Genomic DNA, 12,897 nt, shown 5'->3' with positions numbered 1-12,897 from the left:
CTGGACCTCGGGCTCCCCGCCTCGTGACGCCGTCCTCCCTCTCCGCTCCCGCAGTGGCCGGGAGGGGTCCGCGGGGCGGGGAGGTGAGGAGCGGGGAGCCCCCGGGTGGAGGGGGGAACCAAGCCCCGCGGCTGGGATACCTGCTCCCGCGTCCCGCCCGGGGCCATCGGGATGGCTTGGACAGTACCCAAGAGCCCGTTATCAGCCCCCAAAGGGAGGGAACGTGGTAAGCACGGGTGAGGACTGGGGTGCGGGATTGGAGGGGCGGGGACAGACGGCGTTTGAAACGAGAGCTTTTTCCAGAAACTATCCAGAACCCAGCTCGGTTTCTGATTTCTCAGAGAAGATACCCCAGCAAATTGCTTTCCTTGCCGACTTTGCTCTTCCTCTCCCGGCGCGGAGATCACGTACCGCGTGCTCCGAGGGCGGCCACACACCCCAACGCCCAACCTCGGTGCCACTCTCCCGCGGAGGAGAACGGCCCCGGCCCCCGCTTTCTGGGGCACCGGTCCTAAGAGGGCGCCTACAGGTAGAGCGCCCGGACCCCATCGTGACTCTTGCTGTAGAGTGGGGTGAAAGTCTGGGGAGAATCGCCTTGCCACCGGCAAGAACAGAGTTGCTCGTTGCCTTCGTCTGCACCCTCCTTTTCATAAAGTCCTAATTGCCCCCGCGCACCCCAAAGCTGGCTGCAGCACCGGCCTTTGGAGCTCTAAGAACCCCTGAAGACTCCGCAGGGCGAACTGCCCTGTGCTCTGCTCTGGCCCATGCCTAGACAATGGGTTCCGCTTGGCCGGGATTGTTTTAAACTGCTCCCAGCAATGCACGCGACATCTGACACCGGCAGTCCAGCCCGCGCAGAGCTGAAACAGGTGAGTCGTAAGGCAAACTATGTTAAATGCAAAACAAATACTGGAAGAAAAAATAAGGGTGGAGCTGGATGGGATGTGCGGTCATCTGACCTGAGAGTAACCCAGCTGGTTACTAAGAAGGGTTCTACTTTGCCCTTCACTTTTCGTAATTTTGTAGGATTGTCTCGTGCCCACTAGAGGTCACCAAAAAGAGTCATTTTGCTCTAGGTCTAGTATGGATTCCTGAAGGGGGCGCGGGGGAGGGCGGAGAAGACACCTGAAAATTGGGAGTGTTCTCTCAGAAAGTAAAAAAAAAAAAAAAAAGTATCACTACGTGGTTTCTTTGCTTTTCTTTTTTTAAATTAAATTATTGGGATGACATTGGTTAATAAAACCATACAGGTTTTAAGTGTACAACTCAATGACACCATCTGCGTACTGCATCCTGTGCTCACCACCCAAAGTAAGTCTCTTTCCATCACCGTTTATCCCCCTTTTGCCCTCTTCTACATCCCCCTGCGCCCCCTTCCATTCTGACGATCACCATACTGTTGTCTGTGTCTGTGGGTTTTGGGTTGTTGCTGTTTTTTGTCTAATCCCTTACCTTTTTCATCCAGGCCTCCAACTCCCCCCACCCCCTCCCCAGCTGTCAGTCAGTTCTATGTATCTATGATTCTGCTGTTTCTATTTTGTTTGGATGGTTTCTTTCCTTTTTACTTTTATTTATTTATTTACTTGTTTATTTATTTTTTAGTTTATTGGTGGGTGGTTTCTTAAAGAATGAAAATCTATAAGTTATGTACCCCTAGATGCGAATAATTTATCTTAAAAGTATTTAATATGATTGAAAGCTCAAAAGTAGGAGTTGTTTCTTTGCTAAGTAGCTACTAAACCAGGAAAACATCCTGAAGGAAGTGAGTTTCAGGATAGAATCAAAGGAGGTGATGATCATGAGCTGGCTGAAAAGAACGGAGCATTCCAAGGAGAAAACTCTCAGATGTGAAGGATTAAAGTCTAGAGAAAGCGAATGAATGCATTCGCTTGGCTGTAAGGATGGGGATCTCAACTGCAGAATTTAGATTTCATCCTAGAAGGTTTTAATCATATAAATGGCCTTTATTAAAGGAAGATTCCTTTGCCTGTTGGGTTAGTCTAAGGAGAACTCCATTTCTGCAACCCAGGAATGAAAACCCCATCCCCAAGTCTTCGTAGATGAGAAAGGAAACACAGAGGCCAAGGGCTCAGCAGAGCCTGGACACTGATTTGTTATAGCAGATGAGGATGGAGAAAAGTTTGCAGATGTGAGTTGAGAGAAGAGCCTGGCTTCAACAAGAGCCAATTCCTCAGGGAATTGTTAAAAATACTTTCTAGAAGCATCACAAGCCACAGAATACAGACCAATTATTTTGTTGATTATTTGCTCCAACATTACTGTATTTATTTCCTGTGTTCTCCATCTAAAATCGCTCTAAACTCTGTTGATTGGACCAGTTAAAGGAATATCACATTTTGAATTAAATATGAGCTCAGAAAACAAATTAATATGATGGCAATACAATTTGTGCCTCCAACATTTCTTAGAGATGGATTTAAATCATTTCATTTGTTTCCAGAGTAATATTCCTATTTGATTCATCAACCACTGCTGTAGCAGCAATACCCAAATCATTTTCTTAAACAAAGGAAACAGTAAGGTGCAGAAACAATTGGCTTGTCTGGTTTAGAAAACCTTCTTAAAAACAATTTTACTCTTTTGTACTTTGAAAACTATGTTAAGAATTATGACATCTAAATTCTTTCTTGGATTCCAGATGATATTTAGGGCCTTCATATATAAATCTTTAGAATGCATTAAAATTTAAAGGCATCAGGCAGAATTTTAGAATTTGAAAGAACCAAGAGATTTTGGCATCTCAATTTATCAACCCATTATTTAGGGAGGAGCAAGAAAGCGCCAGAGATGTGGTGGCTGTAACTTGCCTGCGGTACCCCAGTCAGCAGCGTCATGGTAGAGATGGGCTGGAACCAGGTTTTCTAGTTCCAAACTCTAATCACTCCATCTTTAGGGCCTGCACTGCTGCCACAACCTTCTATCTGATCTCCCTGCAATCCAGTTCTTTCCTGAGTTGGAGAACCAAAAAGGTCTGTAGATCTACAGAATTACAATATTATCTATACTAATAAAAGGTTAATATGCTAATTAGACCAGATCGACCGGATATCTTCCGGTCGTCCGGTCCTCCTTTCAGACAAAGCCACAGTGGCAGGGGGCGAGGCAGAGGCAGTTAGGGGCGATCAGGCCGGCAGGCAGGTGAGCAGTTAGGAACCAGTGTTCCCAGACTGGGAGAGGGATCGGGCTTAAACCGGCAGTCAGATATCCCCCGAGGGGTCCTGGATTGGAGAGGGTGCAGGCTGGGCTGAGGGACACCCCCCACACACACACACATGAATTTCATGCACCGGGCCTCTAGTCTATAATAATAAAAGTGTAATATGCTAATTAGACCGGACGTCCTTCGGCCTCGGTGGCAGGGGCTGAACCCCTTACACGAATTTTGTGCATTGGGCCTCTAGTATTACAATAAAGTTCAAACTGGTTATTAGGGGCCCTCCCTAGATTGAAATCTTGGCTGCACAACTTGTTTGCTAAGTGACCTGGATCAAGTTCCTTAATCTCCTTAAGCCTCCATTTTCTCCTCCATGTAGCAGAGATAATGATAGCTACATCAAAGAGGTGATGTGAGGATTAAATGAGATGATGTGAGGGTGGGCTATAGCTCAGTGCATGACACAAAAAAAAATCTCACTTCATGTATGCTTCCACAAGCCCAAATAGGTCATGCTTATTCTCATTACTGGGTTCTAAATAAATACAAATTGGACAAGTGAATTCATCTAAAAATGTGACCAACCACAAATCAGTAACCTGAACCATCAAAAATTCAGTGTAATGCCCTAGCTGGTCTGGCTCAATGGATAGAGTGTCAGCCTGCGGACTGAAGGGTCCCAGGTTTGATTCCGGTCAAGGGCACATGCCCGGGTTGCGAGCTCAATCCCCAGTAGTGCAGGAGACAGCCAATCAATAATTCACTCTCATCATTGATGTTTCTCTCTCTCCTCCCTTCCACTCTGAAATCAATAAAAAATATATTTTAAAAAATGTTCAGTGTAAAGTTGTGAACCTTATACTGCTGACTCTGGATTGAACACAGACTCCTCTATCACTTTGCATTGCACAACTAGATGTGGTCAGGGACTCTGAACACCTGCCCAGAAGCTTTATAAATTGTACCCTGTGGGCACTGCTGGTCCTTGCAGCTTGCTTATCAACTTTGCTTTAGAAAGCCTTCACTCTGCTGTTAATTCGTATTTCCAAGTATTTGTGTTAAACCAGTTTGTTTCTCAGCATCTGCAGCAACAATAGATGCGTTAAAAAGTTGGATTTTTTTTTAAAAAAAATTATTGATTTGAGAGAGAAAGAGAGAGAGAAAGAGAGAGAGAGAGAGAGAAACATTAATTTGTTGTTCCACTTATTTGTGCATTCATTGGTTGCTTCTTGTATGTGCCCTGACTGGGGATGGAATCCACAACCTTGGTGTGTCAGGACAACACTAACCAACTGAGCTACCCAGCCAGGGCCAAAAAGTTGGCTTTTTGAATGGAAATGAAACCTGCACACGTCTCTATTTTCATGTATGAAAGACTCTATTGACATCATCTGCCATTACCCCTGTAAAAGGTAAACTTGTAACTTTCAATAAACTGCCCTCAGAACCATCCCACCCCATGGACCCCATTCTTAAAAATGAGAAGACTCCAGAGGGTTATGTCACCCCATCCCACACCAATGCCCCTGCCTTTTTCTCAGCGCCAGGACACTTTATGCCAGCGGTTCTCAACCTGTGGGTCGCGACCCCTTTTGGCAGTTGAACGACCCTTTCACAGGGGTCGCCTAAGACCATCCTGCATATCAGATCTTTACATTACGATTCATAACAGTAGCAACATTACAGTTATGAAGTAGCAACGAAAATAATTTTATGGTTGGGTCACAACATGAGGACCTGTATTTAAAGGGCCAGAGGGTTGAGAACCACTGCTTTATGCGCTTACTCAAGCAAAAGGAGCACTATCTTCCTTACGTTTCCAACTTTGAAAGGGTCACTGTGTAATCATTATAGGGGAGGCAAAATTTTACCTCTACTCCCTTAACGTTTTCAACTGGGCCTAAGAATTAGATTGACATAAAACATATTAGCAAAAAGAAACAAAACAAAAACAAAAATACAAACAAGCAAACAAAAAATATTAGTAGGAGAAAAGCATAAAAGTGCATTTAATATAAGGTTTATGTGACATGGCGCCCTCATAAGGAAATGAAGACCCAAAGAAGTGGCAAAACCTAAATGGTTTTATACTAGGTTGAATAAAGAGAGGCAATTGTAGAAAAGTAAAATAGGTGGGAAGCTAAATATTTTATTTTATTTTTATTTTTTGATAAATATTTTAGCAAGGTGTTTTTGTGTAGAATTCTCTTTGCTTCAACTTCCCATATCTTTTTGGTTTTTTTATCCTCACCCAAGGATATTTTTTCCATTGATTTTTAGAGAGAGTGGGAGGGAGAGGGAGAGAGAGAAACATTGATGTGAGAGAGACACAGCAATTGGTTGCCTCCCGCAGGGGCCGGCCTGCAACCAAAGTATGTGCCCGTGATTGGAATCAAACCCGGGACCTTTCAATCTGAGGGCTCATGCTCTAACCGCTGAGCCAAACCGGGTGGGGCTGAACTTCCCATCCTTGATGATAGGGCATCTTCCATATGAGACTTTTACTTCCTGCTTTCAGGAAGAAAAAGGGAAGGACCAAAGTACCTTTCTTATATCTGATGAAGTTCTTGTAAGTGATTGTAGCTCAAAATAATCCTCATGCCAAAGTGACATGTTTTGTCACATTGTGACCTCTTCTGCTACCCTTCATCATTCATTAAGAGCAAAAACATTTTTGGTGCCATTACAGAATGGCCCCTCTTCTTTGTCATCTTTACCCAAACCTCACTCCTGTCCTGCTGCTCTGTTGGATTGAGATGGCCCTTCCCTCCACCACCACTACATGTCCCTTGCTCTTTACAGTGACTAAGAGACCCTCAGCTTTCCACAAAAGCAATCTTATTATAACCCCATTTTCCAGATGAGGAAATGAGGCTTCAAGAGGTTAGACTTGCTCAAGGTCCGACAGCCACCTAGTAAGTGCTGGACCCAGTACTGAAACCCAAAGTCCACATAGGCCCTCTAGCCTCCCATGCAGGTTCACTGCCAACTGGCCTCTCTATCAAACATCGAACACCCCTGGGGAGGGAGGAACAGGTTAGGTAATACCAGAGGAAGCAATCTGGCAACTCTTGGATGTGGGTCATTCTACAAGATAACTAATCTTCAAAAAGCCACTTTCATATCCTGAAATATTTGAGGAGATGATATAATATCTGATACTTGCTTCAAAATAATCAAAGGCAGCCCTAGCTGGTTTGTCTCAGTAGATAGAGCGTCAGCCTGTGGACCAAAAGGTCCCAGGTTTGATTTCAGTGAAGGGCACATGCCCAGGTTGTGGGCTCCATCCCCAGTAGGGGGTGTGCAGGAGGCAGCTGATCAATGATTCTCTCTCACCATTGATGTTTCTATCTCTCTCCCTCTCCTCTCTGAAATCAATATAAATATATTTTTAAAAAATAGTCAAAGGTAGGGGCAAGTGGAGAGGGAGGGACGTAGGTGAAACAAAATTGGCCATGAGTTGATAATTGTTGAAGCTTGGTGATATTAATTTCTCCCCTTTTTATTTAATTTAGGTTGTCCATAATAAAAGAGTAAAAATAAAAATTTCAAACCTTGAGCTTCATTTAAGCCTATTTTTAAATGTTGACAGTTATTCCTCCAGACTAGACCAAAACCCACTCTTTTACCATATCTATAATGAAGAGCCCCTCCAGAGTGTAAGAAAGGTCAGCACACTTCTTTTTTTATCCTAACCTGAGGATATGTTTATTTATTCATCTTTAGAAAGAGGAAGGAAGAGAGAGAGAGAGAGAGAGAGAGAGAGAGAGAGAGAAATCGATGTGAGAGAGAAATATCCATAATCAGCTGTCTCCCATATGCACCCGGCCAGGGTGGTCAGCACACATTGCTAAGCAGAAAGAGCCTAGGTCCTGAGCTGTGGGCTAAATTATTCCTTCTTCATAATAAAGATATATGAATATCCTATATAATAAAAGGCTAATATGCAAATCGACCAAGTGGCGGAACCACCAGTCGCTATGATGCGCACTGACCACCAGGGGGCAGACACTCACCGCAGGAGCTGCCCCCAGCTGGTCAGTGCGCTCCCACAGGGGGAGCACTGCCCAGCCAGGAGCTGGGCTCACGGCTGGCGAGTGCAGCGGAGGTGGCGGGAGCCTCTCCCGCCTCCGCTTCCTGGGCAGCGCTAAGGACCCCTCAGGGAAGGTGGACATCCCCCAAGGGGTCCTGGACTGTGAGAGGAATGTCGTGCACCGGGCCTCGAATAGGTATATAATAAGATTTCTGAAAGGATACATAAAATACAGTTATGGGCCAGCACCGGTTTGGCTCAGTGGATAGAGCGTCGGCCTGCGGACTGAAGGGTCCCGGGTTCGATTCTGGTCAGGGGCATGTACCTTAGTTGTGGGCACATCCCCAGTGTGGGGTGTGCAGGAGGCAGCTGATCGATGTTTCTCTCTCATCGATATTTCTAACTCTCTATTCCTCTCCCTTCCTCTCTGTAAAAAAATCAATAAAATATATTTTTTTAAAAATACAGTTATGGGTGTCTGTTTCTTCTTTGAGGGACTGGGAAGGTTGGAGTAGATAGGAGACCTACTTGTTATTGGTTATTGTAAACCTCTTGTCCTTTTATTTATTTTATTATTTTACCAAATGTAAGAATTATGTTTTCAGTTTTGAAAAAACTAGTTTGTTTGTTTTTTTTGTAATGTCACATCACATACCCTCCTACCAAATTCTCTTTCTCTCCTTTTTCTCCGCCCATCCTTACCGTGACCTGCCTCCTTCTCTGCTCCGTTACATTGGGCGCCGTGCACCTGCTGCTCCCTCTGCCTGGAACACTCTGACCCAGAGCACTGTGGTTGACTCCTTGTCAGTCAAGTCTCAATTCAAATGTCACTTCCTCAGAGAGGCCTTCCCCAACCATTCGTTAGCATATCAACCTGTTTTCTTTACTCCCTTCTCACTATAAAAAGTCATCTTGCTCATGCACCTGCTTCTTGTTTATCATTCATTACTCTGCTCACTCCATTGGAGAACAGGAATCCTGGATCTCGTTCACAGTGGTGTCCCCAGCTCCCGGAGCAGTGCCAGGCTCCTTGTTGAAGCTCAGTAACTATTTGTTGAAGGGATGAATGACTATCACTGTTGATTAAAGTAAAGTTCTCTGAGTGCTGAACTAACAGTATCAGTGTATATGTATAGTGAGGCAGGAATTGATCACCTCGGGAAATCCAGGCTCTTTCTGAAAAAACCGCCTCAGTTTTGTTAAATGGTTGGCAGGAGGGACCTTGGCACTGCTTTCCCTCTGTACTTGCAGTATATGCCAGACTCCTGGCATTTAAAGGCACTGCAGGGCCCTACTCATAGAGGGGGCCCCTACCCTGGATCAGTGAGCACCCCTATATTCCTTATCTAGCAGGTGCTTTAGTTAGAAAAGTTCTTAGAATCAGCTCCAGTGGTGTCTGGGTCCCATCATCCTCTCCTACTTGTCCCTGGAGGAAAGAGACAACGTGGAGACAGACCAGGGGCTGCAAGGAAAGAACTGTCCACTATTAAATCAAATTATTTCCAAAAAATAATGAAACTGTCCAGAAAGGATTGGATGTGGATCCAGAAGGCTCTGTGTGTCTTAGGTCAGGAACTACAGGAAATAAGGACAGAAATGTAAAAGGTCATTGTTCCGGTGGTAGATGGACATCTCAGAGACCCAACAGCCTGACTGGGTGCTCCAGATCAAGAAGAGAAGCTTTCCAGCAAAGTAGGTCTTGAGCCCAGGCAGGAAGGAAGTGGGAGAGCCAAGCAGAGAGACAGGGATTCCCCCACTCTGCTCCTTATCACATCGCAGGGCACAGTCAGCCTGCGGGAGGATTCTACTCACAAGAAAAATCAAAGACATTTTCTAAATGATGGAAGTTGCCAACTCTGTTCTATCCATTCTGCAGAGGACAGCTGCCTTATCAATATAATGAACCAAAATTAACTACTTTAGGAGTCAGTTTAAAAAAAACACCTGCTGTTCTTATCCTTCTGTCCCAATCACAATCAATTTCCCTGACCCACAGTCTCAGCCCCACCCTACCCCCCATCCCCAGTGCTGTTATTTCTGTCTGAGGAAAGATTGGGGCTGGGGTTGACTGAAATGAAGCATAGGGTATTCCTGGAAATGATCTTCTCATTGTAGATACAACCAAAATAGCACTGGCTCCACACTTAATAATTGATATACTTTTCAACAGCAATTGCATTTTTCTCCAAGGTGTGCAGAATTTAAAATACAGAGCTTTTTTTCTCCAGTGCTCAACTGGAGATAAAATAATCCAATTCTGGTGTGTGTGATCCCATTACCCTTCTCTGGCAAAAATTCCAGGCATTTTTCTGTTTTTCCTGCAACACATGTTCTTACCGGTTAGAAAAAATAAAGTAAAAAATATGCTTTCAGTAGAAAGCTGAGAGGTACAGCAATTTGGAAGATTTGTAGTTTTTAAAGGAGGTTGGAAGCAGAAGCAGTTAGGTTGGTAAAAGTCTGTCTCAGGCCTGGGTCAGAGAACAGAGTCAGTGGCTCAGCAAAAATAATGCTGAGCCCTAGCCAGTTTGTCTCGGTGAATAGAGCATCAGCATGTGGACGGAAGGGTCCCGGGTTCAACTCCGGTCAAGGGCATGTACTTCAGTTGTGGGCTTGATCCCTGGCCTTGGTCAGGGTGCGTGCAGGAGACAGCCAATTCCTATGTGTGTGTCTCTCTCTCTCTGTTGCCCTCCCTTCCACTCTCTCTAAAAAACAATGGGAAAATATCCTCAGGTGAGGATTAACAACAACTAAATGCTAAGATGAGTACCCGCTGTAACTCCATGTGGCCGCACAGCCCAGGAACATCCTGTCCCCAGAGAGGACCTTCCTGTGTCTTCAAGGAACATTGCCCTCTGCTTCCCATTTGCGAGTGTTGTGGGAGAAGCAATGGGCCAGATTTCCCTGTCGCTCACGGGAGAGGGGTTCTTGAGGCACTGCTGACATGAGCATGAGATGTGGTAAAGACTTTGTTTGCATGGAGTTCCATTCCTCGGGTTCCAAAGTCCCATGTCCCTTAATCCAGTCTTGGAAAAGGCGCAGCTGGGGTTCCAGGAGAGCCCAAAGCAAGGCCAGTGTCCAAAGTTTCCTTTCCATGTTGGAGCTGGGCCTGGCAGAGCATCAGGCTAGATTCAGTCCATCAGTCCACTGTGTAAGTCCCACATGGCTGTGAGTCACGTGGGTGAAGGCAAGGGAATGGGCCCCCCTGCAACTAGAGTCCCAAGAGAGCCAGAGGACCGAGAGCCAAGATCAAGAACTCCCTTTGTCTAGGAGTTTAAATATTCAGGTTTCGTGTCCATGCAGTGGCCACACCTCTTCTGGCCACTGACTTGTTCCCAGGTGTGACTGACAGGTAAACACCTTCCTACCTCACCCAGACCTTACTGGACATGCATCTATTGTCTAGTCCCCATCAATCATCAGGGAACAGACTCGGAGAGTGTTAACTACAGCTTTCTGGCAAAGCTGTATAAATGACATGCCTGTTTTATCTAGTCTTCTCTTTGCTCCTTTCTTGTTATATAATAACCAAACAGATTATTACAACAGTATCACCAGTACTTTAGGTTTTCCAAGTAGGATTTTTTTGCCCTTCCCGCGGGAAAGTCATCACAAATAAAAATCTTTATAGCAAAGGACTCTGAGAAGCTTCTTATCCTTTCACTAGCTTCTGTGGTGATGTCTGAAACTGCAAGAACAATTAGGGCAGATGTCAGTGTAAATCTCCAAAGAAAGGAGAAAATAGGCTTACCAAGTTTCCTTTGAGGATGACAAGGCATTCTCTTCTCTAGATACAGTGTGTTTTTAACTTAGTGTCAGGGGATTAGCAGACACTCAATGACTGTACCACCGGTCTATCTCAATAGCCACAGATGCTTACAGAAAGGAAGACATAGCGAATATAATTTTCATTAATTCAACATTAGTCAAGACATTCCATGTATAGTCACTGTGATTTCACAGTAGTCACCACCTCAAGAGTGTTATTTGCATTCTATATAAATTAAACATTGCTGAGACTTACATATAGGAGGACCCTTAAGGAAACTCCAATTTTAATGGTGTCACTCAAACAAACAGTTTTCTCATACTGTGAAATGTTGTGAGATATACTAGTAATAGTGCCAATTCATTTGATTCCATCACTATGGCATCCCCTAGAAGAATGTGCACTCTGCCCTTACTTCTAACTTTCTAAAGAATCAAGTAGACATATAGGAGAGGCGGGCATTTTTCATTCCTGCAGTGGGCACCCAATTTCATCTCTGCCTTAGCAAGCACCTTGTTTAATGTATTTTTTTGGATGTCAAACTGTAGTGATTTATATTGCAAAACCAATTGGGGTCAGAGGGATTTTATGGGATAAAATGAGAACTGCTTGGAATAACTTGGTTCCTCTTCAGAATTTGACTGAGAAAGGATCTTGCCATCATTGAGCTTGAGTAGGTCAATCTTCTTGGTGCAAAAATACCCTTAGAACTGAACATTTTAGGGTTTAAAAAAAAAAAAAAAAGAACCTTCCTGAGAGGGCCACTAGGAGGCATATGGAGGAAAGAGCAGTGACTGCATCCAAGAAAGGGGATGGACTCTAAATTAAGAAGACAGCCACCTGGCATTCAATGGTGACACTATACCTAAAGCTAGCAAGAGGCCCAGCTTCATGAAAGGGTATAACCAGGCTTTTCAAGATCTTCAGAAACATTCTTTGGATAGTCAGATAGGACAGAGAAAGGGTAGAACTTCCAGGGCAGAGAAAGAGGGATCCCAGGAGGGACATTTGGAAAATTAAGCTCACCTGGCTTGAAGCCCAGAAGATGAGTGCTGGAAGCAGTGAGGAGGGAACTGGGGAGAACCTGAGAGGGCCAGAGAACCACCAGGGTGGGTACACATCCCAGGCTAGTTTGAGGGGCAAATGGAGGCTCATGCCAGGAAGGCCCAGGAATGATCTCAGACTCCTATCAGACCCAGCAATGCTGGCCCTCTCCTCCACCGCAGGTTGAGAGACAGAAGTGAGAGCACGAAGCATCCCATGTCTGCAATAAAGACAATTGGGCAAATCATGGTTATCTTAGGGCAAGAATACTGTGCTCTGTTAGCTCACCATTTCTAAGCTGCTTATAAAAAAATCTATATTTTTTTCATTTGTGTGTGTGTGCGTGCTTTTAAAGATTTTTATATACAAAGTTCAGTCTATGTTTGTTAAACTGAAAAGAGGAGGACTTGGGGCCATACTTGGGTTTCGGGGTGGCAGCAGCAGATATAAAATGATTTTAAAAACCATAAATATGCCCTGGCCATGTGGTTCAGTTGGTTGGGCGTTGTCCTGAGCACCAAAAGATTTGCCTGTTGGATTCTGTCAGGGCACTTGCCTGGGTTGTCTGCTTCATCCCCAGTAGGGGGCGTGTAAGAGGCAGCCAGTTGAAGTTATGCTCTCACATCAATGTTTCTCTCTCTCCCTGTCTTTTCCTCCCTCTTTTAAAAAATAGGCTTTTTATTGTGCACAGAAAATTGACATATCTTCATGAGATTCAAGTCTTTTCTGATTAGGATCACACTGACTCCAGTTTCATAGGTGCCCAGGTGACTCCCTCTTTCCTACCCCAGAAATGGTTTTATAGAATTCTAATTTTTACAGGGTTACAAACTCAAGGCAAATGTCATAGTTTTATTTTAGAAAATGTTGATACCCTAC

The 12,897-nt window shown here is 44.5% G+C and overlaps 1 protein-coding gene and 1 long non-coding RNA gene across 2 annotated transcripts in view; one reads left to right on the top strand and one right to left on the bottom strand.

Moving 5' to 3' along the window:
- Positions 1 to 3,409, bottom strand: part of LOC132213434 (uncharacterized) — a 126,737-nt gene extending 123,328 nt beyond the window's left edge. The window contains exon 1 of the long non-coding RNA XR_009447998.1: positions 3,390 to 3,409. This is a non-coding gene — a long non-coding RNA (uncharacterized LOC132213434). The remainder of the gene's footprint in view (positions 1 to 3,389) is intronic.
- MTA3 (metastasis associated 1 family member 3) overlaps positions 726 to 12,897 on the top strand; it is a 179,512-nt gene continuing 167,340 nt past the window's right edge. The window contains exon 1 of the mRNA XM_059659993.1: positions 726 to 869. The gene's annotated coding sequence lies outside the window, so the exon portion shown is untranslated. The remainder of the gene's footprint in view (positions 870 to 12,897) is intronic.

The sequence above is a fragment of the Myotis daubentonii genome, chromosome 12 (assembly GCF_963259705.1).
Source record: "Myotis daubentonii chromosome 12, mMyoDau2.1, whole genome shotgun sequence".
Lineage (NCBI taxonomy): Eukaryota > Metazoa > Chordata > Mammalia > Chiroptera > Vespertilionidae > Myotis > Myotis daubentonii.
Note: the sequence above shows the minus strand (reverse complement) of the source record. Positions and strands in the feature narration are given on the sequence as shown.